This window comes from Metopolophium dirhodum, chromosome 3, assembly GCF_019925205.1.
Source record: "Metopolophium dirhodum isolate CAU chromosome 3, ASM1992520v1, whole genome shotgun sequence".
In the NCBI taxonomy this organism is placed as follows: domain Eukaryota; kingdom Metazoa; phylum Arthropoda; class Insecta; order Hemiptera; family Aphididae; genus Metopolophium; species Metopolophium dirhodum.
The window spans coordinates 14607935-14634613 of record NC_083562.1 but is presented as its reverse complement, the minus strand read 5'-3'; the positions used below and the strand labels follow the sequence as shown (position 1 = coordinate 14634613).

General features: G+C 31.8%; 1 long non-coding RNA gene across 2 annotated transcripts in view; it reads left to right on the top strand.

The window, feature by feature from the left end:
• Positions 1-1533: 1533 nt before the first annotated feature.
• Positions 1534-26679, top strand: part of LOC132941768 (uncharacterized) — a 56856-nt gene continuing 31710 nt past the window's right edge. The window contains exons 1-2 of one of the 2 annotated variants that reach the window (XR_009664191.1): positions 1539-1619; positions 23545-23808. This is a non-coding gene — a long non-coding RNA (uncharacterized LOC132941768). Of the gene's footprint in view, positions 1620-23544; positions 23809-26679 lie in introns of both variants that reach the window. The other variant, XR_009664192.1, reaches the window with a different exon arrangement.

Below are 26679 nucleotides of genomic sequence, written 5' to 3'. Positions count from 1 at the left end.
CCATCGATGGCAGTTGTATCATACAATGCAAATATTTTGGAATTTCTAATAATTTATTTTAAATTACCCAATATTTTAACATTTGCGTTATCATTTGTATACAATATTGTAATATTGTGTATTACAGGTTCATTACCGGGCAGTAAAAATATATTGGTTGAAGTGTGTACAATTCATTGAAGGGTATTTACTTAGCTAAAAAATACGATACACTAAAGACGTTTTAATATTAAATAGTAAGTTATAACTTAATTGCATAAATATAACGAAAATTAGATATTACCATAATTTAAAATTAGGAGTAAAATATGTATTAATTATAAATAATATAATTGTTTCAAAATAATTAGTTTAGGTCTAAGTAGGTATAGGTAGGTAGGTAGGTAGGTAGGTAAGTACATAAATATGCGTTTTCTTTTTAGTTTTATACCTCATTAATTAAGAAGTAGGTAGGTACAGGAGTTTTGAAAATAATAATATTGTAGATTTGTATGTAGGATACAATTTTTATTTTCATTAGTTTTGCTTTTGTAAGTTATAAAATATTTATATTATATTGTAATTATGGTTATTAAGAGCTATCAGCTTATTTAATTTAGTTCATTATTTTTACATATTGGTACTTTTATGAATAATAAATATTTTTTTATAATTTTAAACATATTAAAGTATTTGGAACAATATATATTTGAATTTTCAAACTGATTCAGAATTATTAAATGCTACTATTTTTTTTATTACTAAATTTTTATTTGATTAGGTACTATTAAACTGTTAAAGCATCTTAAAATGTTACTTCAAATTTTATTTTTGAACCATTGAGATAAACCGTAAAATTTTATATCAAATAAAACATAGAAAGTTATTATTTTTGACTGTGAAAAAAAAATCTAACAAATAAATTTGAATTTAACGATAAAACATTAATTTAGATATCATTATAATAATTTAGGCATATTTATTATATAATATAATTATTACCATTACGGATTGTTTTAATTTCGATAAAAAAATGTACCTATACATTAACTGTTACATTGCCGATCGCCAATAATGAGCGCAAAGGACAAAAGTAGATAGGCGTATCCGAAGACCGTGGGGTATCCTGTGCGAATTGGCCTCTGGGCTTACGTCGATCCGACGACGCTGCGTATATTGTTTTTTGTATTATTATTTTGTGCATAATATATGTGTATTTCTCTAAATTTTGGCCACAAAGGTTCTTCCCTCGGGGTTCGAAGACCGTCGACGGTCAAAAATAGGGGACCAGATGTCCAGCCGCGGAACGAGTAATTCCGGTCCCACAGTGGAAACCCACACGAACACAATACAATATAAACGTGTTACAATCGATAAAACTAGTTCGATAGCCTTTCGATGTCCCGCGAACGGCATGCCATAAAAAATAAAAAAATAGAATAATAATAATAATATAAAACTGGATTGACAGGAACGACCGGTATCGGCCCTTCGGCAAAACCCGATCGAACCCCTTTTTTCTCCGATGTAAATTATCGTATATCGGTTCTAGCCGTTCATTCGGATTTCGAACACCACAGTACGACCGCCGATTCGGCCTTAGTCATGTCATCACGATCCCGGAACGCGCGTTAGAAACCGTAAGTATCAAAATATAATATTATATTTTATTCAAAGTTTTACGTGTTTATTATTATACGCTTACCGGTTCCGGATTTCCGATGATGTTTTTTTGTGTCTGTCTTGCGAGTTTTTATCGAATAGTTATAATACATTATATATTATTTTATTACACTCAATAAACCCCCGCGACATCAATCTTTCGTGGGTGTGGGGGGGGGTGGGAGGGAGGTGGTTGTTAAATACCATAAAATATCTTTAATATGCGCACGCTATATAGTACGCTCGACGTTAAAAACAATTTCTCGGTATAATAATTAAACACGTCGTCTCGTCGCCGCCATGGCCGCCGTTGACGTTCGCCGCCGCGGCCGTGTCGTAGTCTTTCCGGCGTCAGCCGCACTACATAATAAATCGGCTCGGAAAACTTTATTATTACGACGTGTCCTCTTTATATTTCGCCTTCTTCGTCAACGCCGTCGTCGTTTTATCACCAGCAGAGAGCTCGCAGAATTATTATTTCACCCGCTCGTTCGTCTTTTGCCCCGCACGTATATAAATATAATGGTGTTTAAGTGTGTGTGTGTGTGTGTGTGTGTGTGTGTGTGTGTGTGTGTGTGTGTGTGAGTGTGTGCGCGAATAATGCTTCCTTTCAACGTGTGTATATACGCACACAAAAATACGCACACGCGTACGTTTATTATACGCTTATATGATATATATATAAGAGAGAGTAATGGTACACGCACACACAAGTGTATAATGTATATATATGTGCGTGGAGGAGAGAGAGAGGATTGCACGTCAAAACTAAAGTTCGCCCTCTTTTCCCGGGGTTCAGCCATTGTGCCTGCCTGCCGCTGCTATCTAACCCCCGGCCGTCGTCGTCCACCACCTCCACCGCCGCCTGTCCGAAAAACCCTTCGACTTGCAGCAAGCGGGCTTCATTATTCATACAAAAGTTTTCTCGTCAACATTTTCCTTTGCTCTGCTGCCGCCGCCGCCGCCGCTCTCCCGACGTTCCATTTTTGCCTCCTTTTGCCCCGGCTCCGAGGGCGTTCTCTGCCACACCACCACGTCTCGTCTCGTCTCGTCTCCTCGTCGCGGACGCCCCCCACCCCCGTACCCTCTTACAGACATCGCATAAATTATCTATCGACCCAGACCACCACCACAGCCACACTTCCCCGCCAGCAAGATCCCTTCGTTTCCTTTCCTTACCACCACCACCGACGTCGTTTCATATGTACGTATAGTTTTTCCCTTCGACTTTAAACAGACTTCTACTACATGCTTTGTCCATTTACGAGAATCCCCGCTCATACTCTCATCCAAATTCCGTTACGTTTCTACCACTATACCTACACACAGTTGCTACTGACTGCTGTACAGCGTATGACAACACGTCACATTTTTCTCATTGTTAGATTATGCTGCAGGGAGTCAGTGTCAGCGAAACAATTGATTTCTGTTTAATTAAAAATGCGTCCCTTCTAATATGAATTCATATTTTCACTGCAATAATACATTTTAACTTAGACTAATAACAATTAAATACATCATAATAATATTCAAACATAGGCCATTTGTGGAACAGATAAAATAGAAACAACTTTCTGAGACTTTTTTCAATGTGATTACTTAATCTCAATAGTTCGTATAATTTAAATCTCTCAGTTATAGATTAGTCCATAGGGCCCGTGAAGAATTTAGTAACGTGATGTTACATCATTAGTCAAGATTCATCATGTATAATATAATAATTTGTATAGTATTGTCTATGCAATATTTTACCGTCAATGGGCTCCGTAATTCAAATAATTTACGTGCGATATACCTAATTCATCTAAAGTAGTAAAGTCTATAACACTTTCCGGCCAGTTTGTGAGTTTCTCAAATAAAATGAAAATAACCACAGAAATACTGTCTACAAATGATAAACATAATATAAAAATGCACTCTTGCAATGTGATCGCTGTCGGACGTTCATGGCTTGTATTAGTTCGGATGTTAAGAAAAATCCACGAAATTACGAGTGAAGAATGACTAAAGTTTGTACGCAAAAGAAAAAATATTTTAAAATTCTTACTAATTCAAATGTTACGACTTTGTGATGAAAAAAAGTTACTTTCAACCTATTTAACTATTGAATTATGGTAAAAAAATAAGTTGTTTGGATTGGAAATGTAATATTTATTCTAACTATGAAATAAATCATTATTCATGAAAAAATAATACAGTTTTCAATATCAAATATTAAACGAAAATATAGTACACGCATTTTTGATTAATGATTCTCAAGATTTTGTTGTATAACATAGGTGTATGTACATGTGGCATCATACATGAATGGAGAAACTATGTTTTGAACACAATTTAAATTTTTAAGATTCACTCGTAAATAATAAAATACAAATGTTGTAATATAATAAAATATAACTCTTTAAAAATACTATACATACTGACCGAAAAGTGGTTTACTTTTTTAAATATATTTATATTTATATATTCAAATTATATTGAAAATGAATCACGATAATTATGTTTTTATCAAAAATTATTTCCTATTGATTTTTACCCTTAGATTTTCTGTAGTTTTTGCTTAATAAATAATATGCTTAGTAAAACATACAGATAAAATATGAGATTTTGTATTTTAAGTTTTAAGTAGAAACATTTTTGATATGGAACTAATCATTTTTAAAGTTCCAAAGGAGAATTCGGAAAAAAAACTATTACAGACAAAATATGCCAAAAATATATTTTGTTATGTTGTAATATAGGTATTACATGTTTACATCGATACGAATATCGATACTGATAATAAATAATCAAATGACGATAAAAGAATTCATAAATAAATCATAACCATAATAATATTATCTAAGACATTAATATTGTTGTTAATGAGTAATTACTATTCACATGGATTTTCGATATACACACAAATACAATAATAAATAATAATAATAATAATAATATATTAAAATCATAGTCGAAAGACCTGCAAATTCAACCATACAGATCCTTAGAAAATTATAATCGCATGTTCATGTTACTATGTACTTAATTAAAATTGTAATAATTTAATAATTATAAAATATAGGATAAAGATACTATTGTAAATATAATTACCTAATATATCTATTGTAATCTAAAAATGATTCTTAGTAGAACTCGGTTAAATTTTTATTGCTGACATTTCATCAAAACATTTTACACCTGTCAATACATTTTCTTACGTCTAGAAAATCTTTTGAGTTTTAGTTTTTCAATTTTCGATCTTTTTAATGTGCTTTATGGACATTTTGTATGTTCCATTTACAAGTAAATCGGTGTTTTAACAAAAATTATTTTATTAATTGATAAAAAAAGTTTATTTAGAAATAAACCTTATAGGTAGGTACTTACATAAAATACTGTACATTATACAATCCTCGGCAATTAAAAGCTAACTAAAAATGTATACTGATAAATTTAATAATGAAATAAAAACTTGTGTGAATAGTTTTTGTGTTGCCCTTGGGATTTTATGTAGTAAATTTAAACTAGAATAAACTTTAGTCGTTTCTTTTACTTTTTATAATATAATTGTTTTATTATTTTATTACGTTTGACTTTGTTTTCAATCATGAAAAAGCTTAACATTCTTTATTGTACCTATAAAATTTGTAGATCATGTAAATTAATAAAATACGCTATTTATTCTGATATATTATTGTAAATAAACAATTATTTAAAAATTTTATCATTTCGATGATCAGAATAATTAATATCAATATAATCTCATGTGTTATGTTGAAAATACATTTTATTCATAACATTTTTTATGGAATGGAATTTAGGTATTTTTCCCTTATAAAAGTATATCTACACCAAAAATTACAGTGTTTACGTATTATTATTTATCAGTGTTATTATTCTATAAGTCCAATGTATTTATATTAATTATATTATACAAGAATTTTTTTTCAATTAGTATAAAATCTAAATAAAAAATAGCATTCACAAATGATTTAAATTAATAACCGCACGAATACGTTGATGCAACTATTACATTACCTATACAACTGCAGTTTAATTATAAGTACCTATGTATGAAAAAAATAACTTTTTTTAAATATAATATTAGAAACAAAACAATATAAACATTCTTATAGGTAATGGATTTTAAAATCAGAAGATTTAGTATAGGATAGATTATAATATAGTGCGTACTGTTGTACAAAAGGCGACTACATGCCTACTGTATTGTTAGTTCTAAATGTACGTTCAACCCGTCTACGAATCTTATTTATTTTATTGTATTACTATGATACATATTTGATATTTCTATATGGTTTCGGATTCTTATATATTATCATTTATACACCTAGCTTATAAATGTTTTGGGAATATTATTATTTGTCCAACTTTGTCGTCACCTGTATCTCGTGGCCCGTAGGTATTATATTTAATATAACGATAATAATAATAATAATGAATACGCAGGTTTTGAGGGCAGATAGGAAGAAACGCGCATTCCTCAACCAGGTAAAACCTTTATGTACGGCAATTCTTATTGTGGTGCTTACGACATGACGGTAATAATAATAATAATAATAATAATAATAATAATAGTAATAATACGGTACCCATAGCAAAGAGCTCGGGAATATTGTTATCGTCGAATTCCTATACACACACACACACAGACACACAGTATATATATATACGCACGGAAACAGCAGCGGCGTGGTCGAAGTATTTCATATTATACTTAATAGGATTTCTTGGCACGGTTTATAACCTTACGGCCGTAATTCATACGGGTCCCCCGCGACGAGACAACCTCCCTTCGTGCCCGCTATACGTACTACAGTGCACAATATATATATATATTATATAATGTGTGTGTGTGTGTGTGTGTATATCTATGGTAGTCGGGCCGTGTCGCGTGCACGACGACGATACTGCACACCGATAACGGCAAAGATGCCTTTAAAATGTTTCTCGCGCAAAAAGGGTTAGAGCGGCGTGTCGGCATGGAAGTATAATATATAGTGGCGGGCGAGTGCAGCAGCAGCAGCAGCAGCAGCGGCGGTGGCAGGGTTGCGCGCACCAAGAATGTATAGTTTGCCACCACCCGCGCCACCCTTTTCGGCCGCCAAAGAATCCGTGGCGCGCGCGAGGGGGCGGCGCAAAGAAAATAGGGGATTCTTTACCCCCGGGCCGCCGCTGCCGCCATTATTCATTCGGCTTAGGGTGCGGCGAAGTGGTATACGAGTTTAAAACTGCTGCCGGGTTTCAGTGTATATATATATGTGTGTGTACATGTATATATATTTATTATACTGCGAGTTCTCTTCCCGCCGTTGCCGTTGCTCTGCCCCGTTTCGCGTCCCTTATCGTGCCCGACAACAAGACGCACACACGCCCGGACCACCCTCGTTTTCTCCTCTCCCGGTTCTACTCTTATTCCGCTCTCTTTCGGCCCGGGTAATTTTATCACATAATTATTATAATATATACGCGCGTAGACGGCGACCGAGACGACGTTTGAACTCTTCTTCTCCCCACACATCGCCGTCGTTTCTCTTTTTCACTCGACCGAAAGAAAACTCGCTATAGTAGAAGGGACCCTTACACACGTGCATTATATAGCGTATATTATGCGTATATGTGAGGCCCGGGAATTTAACGTCGTCCTTCAAAAGCCGCCCCACTCGTGTCCGGCGCTATAAGAGACGAAGCGACGTGTATCTACGACATATTATTATTATTATTATTATATTACTCTATACCTAAAATATATATATATATATATATATATTATATTTTATGTTTGCAGTCTTCGTATTGGTTTATTATAATATAGTGACGTACCTTTTTGGCTGGCGTACATGGTAAACGTAATTAATTTCCATTTGCTTTCAAGGTGGAGAGACCAAAACCGCTATTGTGTGCTGTATTGACTGTAGGTAGTAATTATGTACAACCAAAATAATTATTTTGTTGTTATTTGATGCTATAAAAGTATTCATCGAATGGAAATCAATTTGTTGCCAGTACATTTTAATTAAAAATTGTCTTAGTAATTTCCCTTGGTGCTTGAAAAAAACTCCAGACAACTGATGAAACATTTAAATGAATTAATCCAAGAAGCCATGATTATAATTTACTTTTGCTCTTAATTTGTTTTTTTATTATTTACAAAGTGCTGTCATATTTTTGAATTTTGAATAATAAATTGGTATATTTCATTAAAGACCTAGATGGTAGATATTATGTACCTATGTATTATGTATTAATATATGAATTTATTTATATTAAAAAAAAAAAAATATCAGTTAATCCCAGACAACATTTTGTAATGATAATATTATAATAGTATTATAATAACGTTATACTAATATTATTCGTTACTATAATGTTATAATAATATTATTAAACAAAAAATTGCTGTTTGGGAAGTTTATAACTAACATTATAGGTTTATGTTATTTTTAAAACAATTTCAGTTATTTATTGCAATTATATAATATATTTATTTATTAATTTTAAATAATTTCACTGTGCACATCAAACCTATACGTTCTTAAATACTGCAAAGATTGTAGAGTATAAATTATAAACAGTATCGACGTAATGTTTATAATTTTTATAAATTAATGTGATTCAAATGTTGTAAAATATTATAAAAAAATAAATTATTAATTTGCGAGCTGAGATAATTTTAATATTACAGTATAAGCACTGATCCTTCTTAAATAATTGTTTAAGTATGCTGTATGTATATGCATTATACATAGGTACCCATATCATATATTATTAATGAAAATTAAGTGTACGTAAAATAGTTTGTATCTTATATCAATGTAGATATTATATTTTGAGAAAATATGTAAAATATTTATGCCATTATAAAAATAGTATTTTAAGAGCACGTTACACAGGGCACAGGCATTTGTTGTCTCCGTCTTACAAGTGCGCAACATAGCAAATTTACGCTCAGCAGATCACGTTTAGCTCCGTTAGTTTAACAATTAGAGTGAATCGACTTATTACAAAACTTGAAGGTAAGACAATTATCCGTGTTTTTACGTGAGTTTTTTTTTACGAAAGTTCATATTTTTAGAAAGTTTTGCTTATATAATACAGCGTAAATTAAGAATTCACATAATTCACTTAAAAACTGAATTAACCTAAAACCCACATACGTTAACGTACAAACACAGACAATGTTCTTACTAGGTATAAAGTGTCATAATGGGTCAATTTACTCTAATTTTTAAGCTAGGTAAACGCTAAACGTGATCCGCTGAGCGAGATTTGGTATGTTACACACTTGTAAGCCGGAGACAACAAAATTGTGTGCAGCATCATCTTAACTGATTTTATTATGTTGACAGAAAAATACATAACAAAATGTTTAATTCCACGAAAATCCACTTAAACATACTGCCTTCGTGCATTCAGCGTAACTCTTCATTTTTGTCATTGTGGCAGTTGACAAAAATACCATCAGATATTCAGATCCTTTATTTCCGGAATCTTATAAAATGTATTTTTTTAAATTTAAATTTTAAATGCATTTCGACTATAAAATTATTGTTAACTGTAAAATAAATAATTATTGTTAATTAATTTATTGTAAATTCAAGATAAACTAATTCCAGGAGTCTGAAACTAGAATAATAATTATTAAAAATAACATACACTAAAGGCCTATATAATTGAACAACTTTTAAATATTTATTTGTTTATGTTGTAGATTAAATATGATGTACAATATAATTTGCTGGTTAAAATGGATAGAGTATTCTGTCTATGGCCCTATAGAAAATGGGTCGGTAACAAATACCTAATACCTAGTAAAAAGTATTGGTTTCAGGGTAAGTAGCTTTTTGGTGGGTAAACAACTTTTGCATCATCTTTACTAATAAAGTAATATTGTAATGTATCTATTACAACTATGGAAATCGTTAATTTTGCGGTTCAAATCGACTTTAATATTTTATTTAACAAACAACAAAGTAAAATTATACTTCTGAACGTATACTCAATAATCAAAAACATTCAATTACTTTTACCATCTAATGTGTGCCCATGTTCATTATTCGGTTTTTTTTTTTTGAGCGCATGTACCTAGGTATACTATACGTACAGCGTGTAAAGAGAAAATCGTGTCGGCGTCCCGTGGGATTACTATATAGTGTAGTGCGTGCGACAAAGCTGCGCAGATAACGTCTTACGATAGTCAAAAAGGGGTTGTCATTAGACTTGTAACAAGTTGTCCGTGTTCGGTGTAATTGCAGAGGACATTTTTCAGAAGAGGGTCGGTGGGTGTGTGTTTGTACTGTATATATACGAGTATACGTATACATGCGTTTAAATTAATGCGCACTTTTGTCCTGGCAATATTTATACTCACCAAAAAAGGGCGACGGGATACATTTTGCAAAAACTCGGGCATAATGTTTTTCTAAAGTGTGCGTTGAATATATGATATTTTTGTATAAGTCACCCCTAACCACTGGTTCTGGGGGCGCATGGCGCGGGATGACGGAGAAGGTTATGAAAAAGTGAATTCCCACGACCGGCAGTGGTGTAATTGGACGCGTTATATTATTTTATATATTATACACGCGTACGTTTTTCTCGAGAGCACCGCCTCAGCTGGACAAGAGGTGGAAATTAAATATTAATTTTTCCGCCGGCCATTGTTTTTTTGGAAAAGGGATTTAAAATCCCTTTTTAACGGCAGTAGCCACCGCGGCTTGTAACGAGAAACGGGGTTTCGGTCACAATGCATATATATATATACGTTATACGCTTTTCTCTGTTGCCCCAAAAGTGTATACATCCTCAGCCTTCATATTTTACCTAGAGACAATATTATTCCCGACGGGTGGGCGCAAAACACTCGGCGCTAAGCAGTGCTGCCAGTTCGTGCCTTTTTGTCTCTATAATGGAATTGTTTTACAAAATATAATATGTATGTACTGTGTTGTAACTCAAAATGGCATGGTAGTGTGGGGAAATACAATAACGGCCGAAGAAATATATTTAAATATTTGCCATTTGATATTTTCACGACACCTTATTTTATGTCATAACAGCTACGGTGACTCGAGCACTTGTATTACATTATAATATCACTCTTCATAATGTTGGTCTGAATATTTTAAAACCTAATTTTGAGTTACAAAGAACACGCATTTTATTTCATGCAAATGTACCGACGAATGTTTATCACCGCGAGCACCGTTGTGGTAGGTACCAATAAATTATAATATATATTAATATATATCTACCGGTCTCGCAAAAATAATGACCCGTAAGTATCGTAATTGTTGTACTAAAGGTCTGAATTAACGGTTCAGCGGTTGAATATTCTGTTGGAAATATCATTATATATTTAATTATTATAAAACATTTTGTTCGTAAAAGTTGGCGGAGTGTGCGACAGAGTCGTTAACTGGCGTACACGATTCGGGAAGAGGAAAAACACGGTAATCGCGTTATCAAAAAGTCGTTTTTATTTCCGTCACGTAGTACTACGGTCTACGTTAAACCGACCAAAAGTTTTGGATAACGCCGCCTTCGCCCACGTCGTACCATATTATATACATTTATAGGCGGGGTCACGTACCGCGTGAGATACTCCTTCGCCCGGGCGTTGGGTAGTTACAGTTGTTGCGGATACTTTTAATATTATTTTTATTATTATTTATTTTTTTTTTTTTTTGAACAATTCGTTTGCTCGTGTTTAGAGGTCGTCGACGGTGACGGCGGGACGTTGGAAATACGGTGGCTGGTTATCAAACGTTTTCGGGGCAAGGGTTAGGCATTATTGGCGAGGAAAGGAAATCGGTGTAGGTTGCAATCACAGGTGAACCGTAATCGGCGGGAGAAGTGTATAATATAATATGGGAGCAGAGGTTTAAAATATAGAATAGTTCGGTTAATGTTTCATTCGTGTAACTATACCCCGGAGGATATTCTTATCGCGGTCCAAGAACATAACGGCCGCCAATAATTTAAACGAGCTCGGTACCGCAGATAAGAAGACGGTGCGTGTTGTTGTTGTTGCGTTGTTGTTGTTGTTGCTACGCAGTCCTTTTGCGCCACCGCGGTCCTCCGAGGACGCGTTATCGAATCTGACTCGTTCACGCGTATAAACTTATATAATAATATAATCGAAGAAAACGTTGGCGTGACGTCTTAAGCTCCTACGCTCTGTATAGTGTAATTTATTGTATCGATAATATAATTGTGCACTACTTAAGTCTAAAATATTTGCAATGTATATACTTCGCATACTTGACGGAAAACAAAAAGTTAGTTTTTTTTTTTAAACATTAGAAATATGTAGTTCGATCAAATGAAACGTATTGCAATGACATAAGTAGGTACTGCAATAGTGCAATGTATTAAGTATATCAACAAACTCCATCAAAGGAAGAACTTATCACAACAATCAAAACTACCTAAGTTATATTTAAGTCTATATAAAAATTTGAAGTGTTGTACGCTTCTGCTTATCAGAATCAAGTATACAGGTATCAGAGTCGAGTATTTCGTTAATAATTGTAGGTACCGGTAAGATATTTTTCGGTCGAAATGACATATTTCGCATACGCGTGCCTCTTGCGATGACCGACTGAAATGGCTGAAATGGTGCTACAATTTATTTATTTAAAACAAATACGTGTATTTTCAAGTTGCTCAGCATTAAAAAAAAGGATCTGTACATCGCCTTGCAAAAATAAAAATAAAAGTGCCGTTTCAAATATCTATATTTATATATTTATGTGCGCGCGACCATAAAGTTTGTTCGCTTCAAAGTCTTGTGCGTGTATACATATATATATGCGTGTGTGTGTGTGCGTGTACATTATAATTAAATGGTGGAGGGGGTCGCGAGCGTGCGCTCCCCACCGTCGTCGTCGTCGCCAGCACTCGTTCGCTTCTCCAATAGTTTGCCATGTGGCTTTTAATTATTATTAAAACTTAGAACTACTAGCTAATTAGTTGACGAGCCGCTCTCTTGGTTTTCCGCTCGTACCCCGTAGTCCACCCACCGCGTCTTTTTCGAAGGTCCCGCACGTATTGGCACGCAGGTCTTGGTGGTGTGTCGGGTGGGCGGATTGGCGAGGTGTGTGGAGGTGCGAAGCCCAAATTACATTTTCTTATTCCGTTTGCGCCTGTCGCGCGCAATTACGCGGTGCGCCCGGAAAAACCCTTTTGCCGACAATGCGTTAAAGCGCCGTGCGCACGGTGCCGACAGTAATTACGAGCACCTGTACCTACAGCCTCGCCGGCTCCTACGCCACCCCCAACAACACCCCTACCATCACATCCATTTCCTTTTCATTCCACGATTGTTATTATATTGTTACCACGATGTCGCACTTACACGCATTTCGTTATGTACGTTTTCTATCCCCCCGCCCCCTTCCCCCCACCCCCTCATCAAACTACCCATCCGAAAACGAGCGCCATCGGATCATGTTGGGGTGGAAATCATTAAATATTGAACGTTCTTGTATAGGTTATTTATGGTTTTTCACTCATATTTATGTGTACACGGGCCAAAGACTATAGTGATTTAGTTTTTTCTTCAAAATGTATTTTCCGTTATAATAGAAAATAACATTTACGGATATAATATATAATTGTTAATTATTAACAATTAACTCACATTTATTATTTTATTATTACGACCATGCAATCGCAGGTTTGGTGCAATAAACACTATGTGGATTTCACTTTTTACACATATTGGTACACGTAAATACATCTATAACGAATATAATATAACAGCATAAAATATTAAAATAAAGACATTTGGGATAATATTATATTGCTGAATACCTATAACTCTAATAATAATTCTAATTGTTTTAAATATTGTACAATAAGACGTTTATGGTGTATTAACTATTAATATTGTTTCTGCATAATATTTCTTCGAGGAATAATTGATATTGAAAGTTGTGGTAAATTTAATAAAATATAATGTACAATGTAAAATAATAATTATATATTCGAAATACTTGAAAATCGTGTTTATTATTTGTACTCCTAATTACAATTTATTACATACCTATACTTTCACAATAACGATTTCAACAAAGACATTGGCATGGTTATTTTTTTCACCTGAACTTTTGATTGCCGTTCTCTTTTACTCCTTGTCCATTAATCTTGTACTCCATCTTGCCACTCCCCATTTCTCTACATCATAATATTGATTATTCCTATTAATTTCTTCTCGGGTTTCCTTTCATGTCTATTCCAAACACCCTTTCAACTCCCCAGTGCTCCTTTCCTATTTTGAATACGTCTAAACCATCTCAATATAATCTCTCCTGCTTAATCACCAATATAGGGACCATTCCTACACACCCTCTAAAACTCATTTCTTACCATAATTAGCCGTGTCACGCCAGAAGACATCCATCTCATTCTATATAATACTTCTTAGTTTACATCTAACAAGCTTTTCCTCGTGAGTCATGGTGAATAACTCACCGTTGTTGTGTAACCCAATATGTTGTGTTAAATATTTAACAAAATAGTTAAAATTTGTTTTCCATTTTATTTTTAGATTAAATTTAGTAAGAGCTAAAACAATAATTTGAAAACTAATTTTTTAAAAATTTAGTTTTACTATCAGCGTATACATTTTTTTTAAAAATCTTCTTATAGTATAAAATTTATGAAAGTACAAATCTTAAATATTTTAAGATTTAAATAAGGAACATAGTAATACATCATAAAATATACATAAAAATGTTTTTTTTTTATAATATAGTGTATTAGTGTGTGATAAAATAGTGTATAATTGTGATTATTAAAGCTTAGAATATAGTTTGTTGATGATTACCACCTGCCTATATTGTGGTTATTTTTGAAAAGTGTAATAATATGGATATTATCATACTTGATAAAATTTATTTTATTTTAACTAAGTGATTATAACGTCATAGGAAGTTAATTTGATTATTTTCATAAAAAAAAAAATGTTCGTTTTCTTAAATTCATATAGTTATTTTTTAATAAAATAATTTGTATTTTTTTCTCTATCTGTACATTATATTTATAACATTTCATCTAACATTTCAAAACATATTATGCTCGTCTGTGCCTTTGTATGTGTATTTATTGGAATATTTACTCGAATAATAAGTTATAGTATAAATAAACAAGAATTACAATTTTAAAATGTTTACCAATTTTGATACTGTTTATCAGCGATTTCTTTATGGACTTTGGGAACATTTCCGTGGTAGTATTTTTTTTGCATGAATGAGGCCACAATAAACAATTTTTTTCTAGTGCTTTATTTAAATGTTTAGTACATAACATCATTTGTGAAAATATATAAATATGCACTGTGCAAAATACCTGTGTTTTTCAACAGATTAACCAATGTATTTGTGATATAAAGTCAACTTAAAATATATTAGGTTAGAGAATTGTTTATCGTTTATATATTACTAAGTAGCGCTCAGTAAGTAGTAGTAAATTACAAGTACCTATAATATATATTATAATTTTTAATCCGAAAAATCTAAATATAAGGTGCTTGATATAGATATTATTTATTAGTTATTTACATAGCTTCAGTACATTAGACTTAATTATAAAACTGTATTTTATCGCATGTTTTTAAATATGTGATATTTGTATTAATATTTGATTAAGAAACAGAATTTGGCAAAGAGTTAAAAGCTGTACTGTTTATAAACAAACGCATTAAGGTTTTTTTTAATATGTTTAGTAAATAATATAAGTTATAAGTTATAACAATTAAATTTTAAAATTGTGTGCAAAATTGAATCAACTGATAAATTAAATAATATCCAAGCAAAATGTTATTTACGAATTTTTGATTTAAATAAAATACTTTGGTATTTTCAAATATTTATTTAATTTACTAATTAGTAATTAGTATATACTTGCATTATTCTTTAAGAAACATTTTGTAAACTTCAGCAGATTCATTACTTTGTTTGATTTCTTAGGTCAATACATTTTCCATTTATAAAAGTAAATTGCGATCACTATTTTCTATATTATTATCACATAGAAAAAAACAAGTACATTATTTCATAAAAAATTCATTTCAACTACGATTTTCCCGAAGATGACAATAATAATGAACTAAGAAGTAACCGAATTTTTTTGTGATACACTTCAGTATTCACACAACATATAAATGTGTTGCAATTCAATCTACAATTGTAGATTCTCTATAGGTGCCTAAATAGATAATTTAATTCGTCTTATGCATAAGTCCACTGCGCATATGCACGAATTAGATATTATAATAGTTTTACAATTTATCGATACATCTTTAGATTTCGCGACAGTAACAGGGGGGTAATGAATTCGCAATTTAAAATTAACTAAAATATTGAAAGCAGTGTATCTTTGTTTAATTACATGATACAATACAGTAAATATAATATACATGTCTGTAACTTGTATGCGTCAATATCTAATGATCGAATAATTTAATAACGGTTTATCGTATACCGGAGGTCGTCCATTTACCTGATCCAAATATTATTTAAATAGTGATTCACACACCCTTCTTACCATACCGACCGTAACCATATATAATATTAGTATCATTTATGCCGAGTTACATGCACACATGCATAATAATATTATTATAACGCCGTTGTGGTCGTGATCGATGCGTTTTTGGGGGGTGGGTGGTCGTGATTTCCTCCACCGGTAACTGGCTGCACGATTGCAGGTGAACATTTATATTAATATTAATTATTAATAAGCGTGATGAAGGGTCTAGGGTGGTTGTGGCGCGCGCGAAGACGGCCGACCCGCGAGGGTGGTACAACCGTGTCGTATACTGTATACATATATCAGCTATATAATATTATATTCTGATTTCTCGATTTAATATAATATTTTTCAGTAACGTTAAAACTCGTTTATATCGTGCACGATAAATGGCTTTCGTTTGAAATATATTATAATATAATATAATATTATGTGTTGTTATATAGGGGTAACGTGTACGGGTCGGGCGTATAATAATAATATAATATTCCGCGGTGGCCGCGTAAATCGAATTATTATGTGAATGTGTAGAACGGATTTGAAAAACACCGACGGAGGACAGCACGCGCTGCATTATTAAAATATTTATACCGACCGAAGACAAATCCTCGGAGGGGTGAGAGGGACTGGGGGTGTTTGGTGGTTTTAAAATCTTGATTCCTCCTCGGGCAAACGAAACGGCATTCGCGAGCGCGCACACGCACACACGAACGCACGGTGGAAAACATTTCCGACCAATGGGGAGCGACCGATTTTAATTGCTTTTTCCTCTTTTACTTATTCCCGGGACGGCGAGTGGAGGAGTTTCGCTACGAAAAGTAGTTCAAACACAGTGTACCGCTCCACCGTTTCCTGTTTGCGAGCGCACACGCACACACACACACACACACACACGCACACACACACACACACACACACACACAGTCGGCGACCCTGCACTCCGCTCGCGCCATACGGATCTATATTTTCTCAACGTTTTCCGTTTTCTTTCTGCCGCGCCCGCGCGCCGCTGCCGCCATTTGTAATAACCCCCAGGCTTAAAATCCCTTACGTCGCCGCCGCCGCCGCCTACCCCTTTCTTTTACTGCCGTCCCGCCGTGTGTACTTATATATATATATTATACGCGTATATTATAATTTGCCCGTGTGTGCGTGAGAGAGTGTGTGGGGTTCGCTTTTATTGTATGTGCGTTTGTGAGCACACATATATGTAATATATTTTCTACGTCTCTCTCTCTCTCTCTCTCTTCGCCTCTCCGAGCGCGCGGCTACCGCGCGAATTCTCTTCGCTACAGGATTTTCTTCGAATATTTCCATTTGCCCAGTCTTTGCTCCTCGGCTTGCTGCTTGTCTCTCTGTGCGTACGTGCGTACGGATGCATATGTGTGTGTGAGTGTATGTCGACTTATCGATTTTTTCCCCTAATGTGTATATATGTATAATGTATATATATATATAGTATGTTTATATATTATTATATCGCTTGCACCGGCTGCTGCTGCTGAGGCAGCGGCTGGTTACAGGACGATTGTTTATATACCTATTATGCACACATACGCACACACGCACACATGTATATATATATATATGATTTTAGTATACGTTCACATTATATATATATATATATAAATAATGTAAATAGTCCACGCGCTTACTATAATCTCGGAAAACGCATACGTATTATATATTAAGATAATATTGTCTTAATCAACAATAATATTATTATACACCTATATAATATCCATGTATTTACACGCATTTTTTTACCCCAAATATAACTATTATAACAAACATATTAATAATTACAACAATTATTATATTCAATACACATTATTACTACATTTCATTCTTTGAAAATAACTGAACTTACTGCGGTAACTGTTACTTTAACATACAAAGTATGAACAAGGATTCTTCTCGCGATATTCCTTCGGATTTTCCTTCTGATATTTTTTAGGGAAAAAATGAATGTGGTTTAACTAGTGGTAACAACTAATAACTCTCATAATAATTATAGGTACATTTAAATTGCACATTATTAATCAAATGTATAGAAATAATAATTATTAAAACTGTGTTCACAATTTAGGTCTGTTTTAGATACTCGAGATTGTGAGATTTTTCAGTCGTTCAAAATTAAAAAGTTACAATTTATTTTTGTAAACAAAAACTGTTTTTCCTAATATCATTATGGCCATTCAGCTAATTTCTGATATGCATATGAAATAAAAAATACTTATATATTTAATATCACAAATTATACATAATATGCACCTATACTTACCATTAACTGATAAACACAATATATTTTATGCATACTCTTAAATGGTATTTAAGATACCAATATATTAAAAAATCATCAATTGACCATGACATTTTGTCAAAATTAGGTATAAATTGTAGATAAAAAATGCAACTCTATATATTTTTAACTTTATTATCCGAAGCTAAAAATCTAATAAATATTGAATATTAAATAAATTATTATTTCATTTATACGCTCTTTGTATTTAAATAAAAGGAAGGAAATTGACATAATTTATATAAACTCAAACGCATATTAGTTAAAAAAAATATTATCGCTCAATTTCAGTTTTAGAATATAAATACCTATTATAAAACTGAAGTATGAGAATATTTCGGTCCGGAAAACTGTGCGTTTTTTAAAAAATAAAATATTAATTAATAAAATGCACCATCTTCCTTTTTGAAATGTTGTCATATTTTCATTTTAAAATAGAACTCTAGAACCAAAATTGAGCGAGTTCTACTCAGACTTCGTAAACACGTTTTATCTATGTCTTACGCGTGTAAGACGCAAACAACACATGCGGGTGTGGCGTCCTCTAAATATTAATTATACTCTAGATGTTTTTAAGATATATTTTCTAAAATATAAATATCGTAATTAATATTAACATCGCATTCACCAATACTGTTCTATCTAAACGTGAATGACTAAAACAATAAGGTTTTATAGTTACAAATTATACATTAATAATTTCATAACGTTATAATTACTGAGAATCACCATTGTTACCAATTTAACGTTATTCATCGTAAAATGTATTGTATTACAAAACGGTTTGTTTTTTTTTATTTAAATTAAAACCAAAATTGAATTTACGTCATATTTTCTCATTAATTTTGTTTATCTGAGTGTGACGTTTTGTGTATAATTATTGTTATTAATATAAATATAGTTTACATGAAGTTATATAATTTTGTTATACGTTAATTTAATTTTACTCAATCAAGCCAAATGCATAACTAAAGTAATAATAGAGCCGTTTAGGTGACATGAATAAGAGCAGTATATTTATTACTTTTTGTTATTCTATAATTGAAAACGTACTGTTATATACTCATAAAATATTAATTAATTGTTAATTATTAGATGACATTTTTAGATACCTATATACCTACTTAATTGCCAAACAATAATGAAAATATTGATTTTAAGTGTAACATATTATATAATTGTACCTATTCAAATGATAGTTAATAAACGTTATGCGACCTTTCTAATATTCAATCTTCATTACTCGTGTGTATATATTTTATAAAATAAAGTTTTATAGGGATAATATATAAAAAATGATATTTATTATAAATATAAAATAAGGCATTGTGTCTTTAACATAAAATATAAGCACATGGTGGCTTAATTCATTTTAACCCTAATACGCCAACGTTATCATCATAATTAAGAGGATACTAGGGGGACTTAACCACTCTGAGCTAAAAATACCGGTCTCAAAAAATCCAATTTCAATTATTTTTTAAAGTTTTTAATAATGTTTGGCAAAAAGGTATCATGTGTATTTTTTATATATGATCACAGACAACGCCAATATTACTTTATGATTTTAAATCGTTTATCTTGGCTCGGAAAATAGTTAATGATATTATCTAGAAGGAACTTTACTTTATAGTATTTCAGATGAAAATATTAAATAATAATATAATTAGTTATACTATACTACAACTTTAATAGAAGGTTGAACTTAAAATAATAAATAAAAAAATTACAAAATATATATTATTATGTATGATAAAAATAGTATTTTAAGTCTAACATAAAATTATTATTTGTCTAATATTTAGTGTATCAGTATATTATAAATATTCTAAATTCTTAATAGACCTACAAAGCCACGCTGTATACACGAAACGAGATGCTTACGCAGTTACGACTAAGCTGAAGTGCATAGTTGCTACGAATCTGAAAATATGACCACTCTATATGAATAATTAATTATATAAGAAAACAAATAACAATATTAAAGGTCACTGACCCTGACACAACAATATAATTAGCGTTAAGTACCGGAAAACCGTACCTCGATAATGGTGTAGCAAAATTGCCTATTTAAGACGCCGTCTGGTTCTAATTTAATACAATTAGCGAATTGTATTAAAATATAATACATAATATTATTATATAATTAAAGGGGAGGGGGCGGAGTGGCCGAGCAAACTAAGGCGTCGGTTGTGACGCACACCAGCGCTGGTTCAAACCTCGGTTCATGGGCGGCATTTTTCTTCGGGAAAAATCACGGTGTCCGGAGAACAAGTGCTGCCATCCCCCACCAGAGCATGGCAGATACCTACGGGTGCCCACTTGAAAATCTGCCAAAATTACACACACTTGTTTACACCTACTGTTCTCTCCCCCAAAATTTAAAAACCACCCAATGGCCTAAGTTGCCGTGGGTTAACTAATAAAAAATAAAAATAAAAAAATATTATATTGTATGAATTTATAAGATAGTACCAATGATTGTGCACCCGTTGAAACAAAATAAAAATGGAAAAGCCTATTTAAAAGTGTGCATTAGCCAATTTTATGATTTGTAATATTTTTATCTTGCCTCAAAAGAAAACCATCAAAGTAGAGGATACTGTTCAGCTGCTATATAGTAGATGTCAAGCAGTGACGTAGCCATGTGAGGGTTTTGGATGTTTAAACCCCTCCCCCCACATTGCCTTCACACCAAATAAATGTATTATTAATTATATACTAAGACTGTAAAAAACTTACCTTGATTAATAGTCCTCCGTTTCATAATCGAATAATCAATAAGTTATTTAAATAATAGTATTCAAATTTTAACAAATTTCATGATTTCAGATTCTAAGCGTAGGTATGTATTGATTTTACAACTGTGCGTCTTTTTTTTGTCTGTCATCAACTTTTTTGGTAATAAAAATGCTCCAATTTACGAATTCAGTATCTTTTCTGATATGAAAGTGAATCTAGTTTACGTCTTTAAACGTCTTAGAGTTTTGTTTTTATTTTTCGAACATAATTGGTGTATATAATATAATTTACATGTTTGATTTTTAAAAATAATGTAACAGTAATAGTAAACTATTTATTATTATTATTATTATACAATTAGTACATTTAAAAAACAAGTTAGGAAAGCTCTCTGCATATTCATAGTTTGTAAATAATTGACTGGATATTGTTTTACTATTTATTTATTATATTCAATACTGAGGTCTGGTGTTGTTAATCGTCTTGCGTTTCACGACGGTTATTTCTTAATTAGAATTTATTGCATATACATTTTATTGATGAATTGAACTATCCTAATATTATGTTTCCTGAGTTAAATTCTGATACTTTGGTGTCAATAATTATATCAATAGTAATAATATGAAATAAAAAAATATTAGATAAAGAATCGTTATTTATTTTTTTAATACGTATCAAATGCCATCATGCCTGTTTACATTCATTTTTGTATAGTATGAAATTGATGCTATTTAAGAATTTAGCACTGAATAAATTGAGACATAAAAAGCTTAAAAAACTAATAATTAGTAGATGGAACATTGCGTGTATTTTGATACTACCTTAACATTTAATTTTTTTACCTTAAAATATTTATTAATAAGTAATAACAAATAAACTACTTTAAAAAAATGTATAATAACAGTATAATAAATTATAGAAACAATTTAAAATATCTATATAATATGTCTAATTTAATTAATTGAATGACTATGAATAATAATTTAATATAATACATAAATACTTTATAATTTATTGTTTCTAATACCAAGTGAATTGTATTTTAGTTTATGATATTCATACTAAAGAGACCTCAAAGTATTTTAATGCAGCCATTGAAAACAATTAGAGCTCCTTAACCACAAACAAAGAGAAATAAACTGCCTATAATGCAATTTGTATGCAGATAGTCTATTTCAGAAATTTCGCATAAGCTTTAAGAGATATTACAGAAATTAGTTTATCATTATTGTAGTTTGTAAATATTTTTCAAATTTGTTATTGAAATTAATTGTACGATTATTGTTTTAAATAATATGTAACTACTTTCATAATAATATAACAATAAATGACGGTATATCATAATATATATCATGTAGGTCAATACTGGTCTTATGTGCCTATTATATACAGGGTGATTCATGAAGCATGCTGACCCCAATTTTTTCCTTTTTCAAGAACTATTGAAATGCTGATTTTTGGAACTTTAAATATACTTTTAGACAGTTTTTCAATTTTTCAAATTATTGAATTTTTTACTAATTAAGGAGTGTCCTGTGGTAATACAAACTAAAATCTCTTTTTACTTTAAATTATTTAGTTGATAATTTTTTTGAACATTTTGATGTTCGTAGTTCAAAATTCGAATGAATATTTTCTATTAGCCATTAAAATGTTTTACTAAGGAATATAGTTCTCGGTCTTACAAAAATATAAAATAGACGTAATATTGGAATTGGAACTAGTATTTATTTCAATTATTCGATTTTATCGTTTGATATATTGACGTTCATCCATTCTATATTCAACCGTTTGAAAGGCATCCTACAAAAATCTCAAGAAATCAGATTTTAAGCAACTGCATTATTGATGAAAAAAGGGGTTAGCATGGTTGGTGAATTGCCCTGTATTCGTTTATAGTACATATAACTAGTAAGTAATAACTATTTTACATTTTCTAGTATATTAATGTTGTTAATATATTTTCTATCTATATGTAGCTTACAATGATTTATGGTAACCTTTATTGATGTAATCTTTTACTTTCCAAAGACTAGTAAACACATTCAAATATATTTATTCTACAAGTTAATACATTTCACATCGGAAAACAGTAGACATTTTTTTATCTTTTTCAAGACCTTATAGATTGATGTTTTATCCAATGATTATCATTCGAAACTATAAAAGATGACATCACAAAATATTATGTTTAATTGTATTTATGAAGTACATATTAATATATTATGTATATATAATATTATATATTTTGATTTTGAATGAATAGTAAACTTAATTTCTATTATGATTTAATATTTGCATTATTCAAAACCGTGTTTTTCCAGTAACCCTCTCCCCTTATCCAACTCGTCACGGATTCGCTACGTATCAAAAATATAATCAACCTATTCCGAGTGCGTTCATGTCTTTCCGTCGTTGTTTATTGTAAAACTTATCGTCACGCGTGCTCACCCGTCGTGGCACGTCAAAATTAACCTGACAACAGTGAGAAGAAACGTGTGCCCGCAGCAGTCGTCTGGGATTTATGGTGTCGGGAGGACAACATTTCTGGAAGACATCAACATTTTGCACCCGAAAAGCTTTCCATGGTACCGTACAGTTGAATAATTTAATCAGCAGCCTTTGCGGCTCTGCCTGTCTAAGGCAACAAAGTGAACGAGTCTTCACGCGTCGCATATATGTCTTGCCGGATAAATGTCTACCAGGCGCCATAAGTGCGATATATCAAATCATTTTTGTCTCAATTTCAATTAGGCTACTTATTAGACATAATATACACCGTAAACAATGGAGGTACACCAGCGAAAATAGGGAGAATATTAAATCAAGTTTAGTTATAATATATATATAACACAAACAAAATTATATTTATAGGCAAATAAAAATAATGATAAACCATTTTTGCATATTTTTCGCAAATTGTTACAATTTTATCTTTTGCAATAATTCTCGATAACATATTATATTGTTAGTACTATAGTTCAAATACATGATTTGTACTTTTTTTAATTAAATGGAAATACCTGTACTCTTGACTATACCTATATAAAATCGTATTTTTTTACCATGCGTACATAATATAATACGAATTTGTTGGTGAATACAGTACTTATGTCGAACGAGTATTGAATGAACGGAATACGGATATACGTATAGTAATAATATTTCACTTTTTTTGTAATTACATCGTTCAGATAATATAATACAATATGATGTACATGAGCGTTTCTCAAACTGTGGGTCTCGACCCATTGGTGGGTCGTGAAAAATTTTTTGAATTATATAGATTCCAAGAAATTTATGTTAAATTAATATTAAATATAATTATATTATTATAATAATATAGTACCAAAAATTACGTGGGTAATAAATAATAATTTGTCGTATATTTATTTATTACGACGGGTATTAATATGCCTCATTATTAAAAGTACATTATTTTGTAAAAATATATCGATTATAAACCTGTAAAATAATAAATGCGTAATAAACAAATTTTGTTTTTATAACTACTTTTTGAAAAGTTAAACCACGTGGGTCATGAAAGATTTTTTGGTAAAAATTTGTGTCGAGGTACAAAAAAGATTGAGAACCACTGATGTACATAATTTATAAGATATTACTAAAGGATTATTAATACATCCTTTTTATACTCGTTTTTAGATATAAAATTATATAATTATACTATCATATTTTTACTTAAGAGGACGTGATACCCGCACGTGTTGTCTCCGTCTTACAAGTGCGTAACATAGCAAACTCTACGCAAAGCAGAATACGTGTAGCTACGTTAGTTTGAAAATTAGAGTGAATTGACCTCTTATAAAATCTAAAGGTAAGAATATTATCTAGACAACCTCATGGGTTTTTTATTATACTTTAATTTTAAAGCAAGCTAAGAGTATTTTAAAATTGTAAATTGTTTGTACATTTTAAAGTACTCATAACTCACTTAAAAATTAAAATATAATAAAAAGCTCATGAGGTTGTCTAGATAATAGTCTTAGCTTTAGATTTTATAAGAGGTCAATTTACTCTGATTTTAAAATCAACGGAGCTACACGTGTTTTTCTGAGCGTAAAATTTGCTATGTTATGCACTTGTAAGACGGAGACAACACATGCGGGAGTGATACCCTCTTAATAATACATATAATAAAATACAGTAATTCGAAAGAATCTATACCAAAACGCAGCGTACCAGATATCGGTACGACCGGTTTCGATTTTGATCGCCGAGAAATTATCTCAAGATCCCAGCCTGATACCTGTCAAATACTACCCGGGTTTTTCAATAAATTATACTGTTCTAAACCTCATGCGCGTAAAGATACCGAAGCGGAACGTAAGTAGCTGCAGTCGTCTCGGCGGACACACTGTATGACGTATACGGTATATATAGGTATATACCGCGGTTGAAGTTCAGGGTGGAGGCGCGGTGGGATGGCGGCGGTACGCGTACCGAGCGTCTGAGAAATAGAAGAAGAATAGCTATATAGCCGTTATATATTATATCCGCCAGCGCTTGTCGACAGAATTCACTCACAACACGCACGCACGCACTTCATCGCCGCCGCCGTCGCCGTCATCGTCGTCGTCGTCGTCATGAATATGCATCGTCGTCCCCTTCGTCTACACCTCTCTCCCCGACAGTCACTCACATCGCCGTCTTAACCCCCTTCGCAGCACCGACCACCGTCGTCGTATATACACGCGATATTATAATATATATTATAGTCGGTTCCTTTGACCCTGCGGCCACACATAACTCATCCAGGTTTCGGTATATTATTATAATTTATTATAATATTATATAGTAGGTGGGTTGGTAAGTATCTCGGAGCAGAAATATAACAGATTCACCTTTGCCGTCGGTTGAAAAAGGAAAAAATCAAGGTAGGTAAACAACGATGTGCGTAACTACAAATGTATATAGACCGAGCGTAAAGCTGTAAGCAGCGTAAGCGTGTATCTGCAGGAAGATAATATTATGACATTTTTAAATTGAACTCCAGTGTGATATTATTAAATCATTCCAGATATAGCCATATAGGTAACCTATATTTATTATTTATTTTATTGTTTTTTAATATGTTTACCATAAGGAGGAGGGAGGCGAACAAGTATATGTATTATAATATTATCAAACATAAAAGTTATTAATGCAAATAATTTTAAATTCTTAATGCTACGGAGCTTACGATCGACAGTCACAAAGTAAAGGCACAATGAAATAATTTTAATAAATATAAACAAATCTGTAAAAATCTCAGAACCTAATATTTTTCGAGTTTTTGCGGTTAGAGTTCCTAGATGTATTCAGTTATTGCACTGTAAAAATCTATCATTAAAAAAACCAGGGAACTCAATCTACTGTATAGCACATTTTGAGTGTACCTCGTCACTGAATATGTCACTGTAATAGATATGTTAATTTTGAATTTGAATTATTGTAAACGA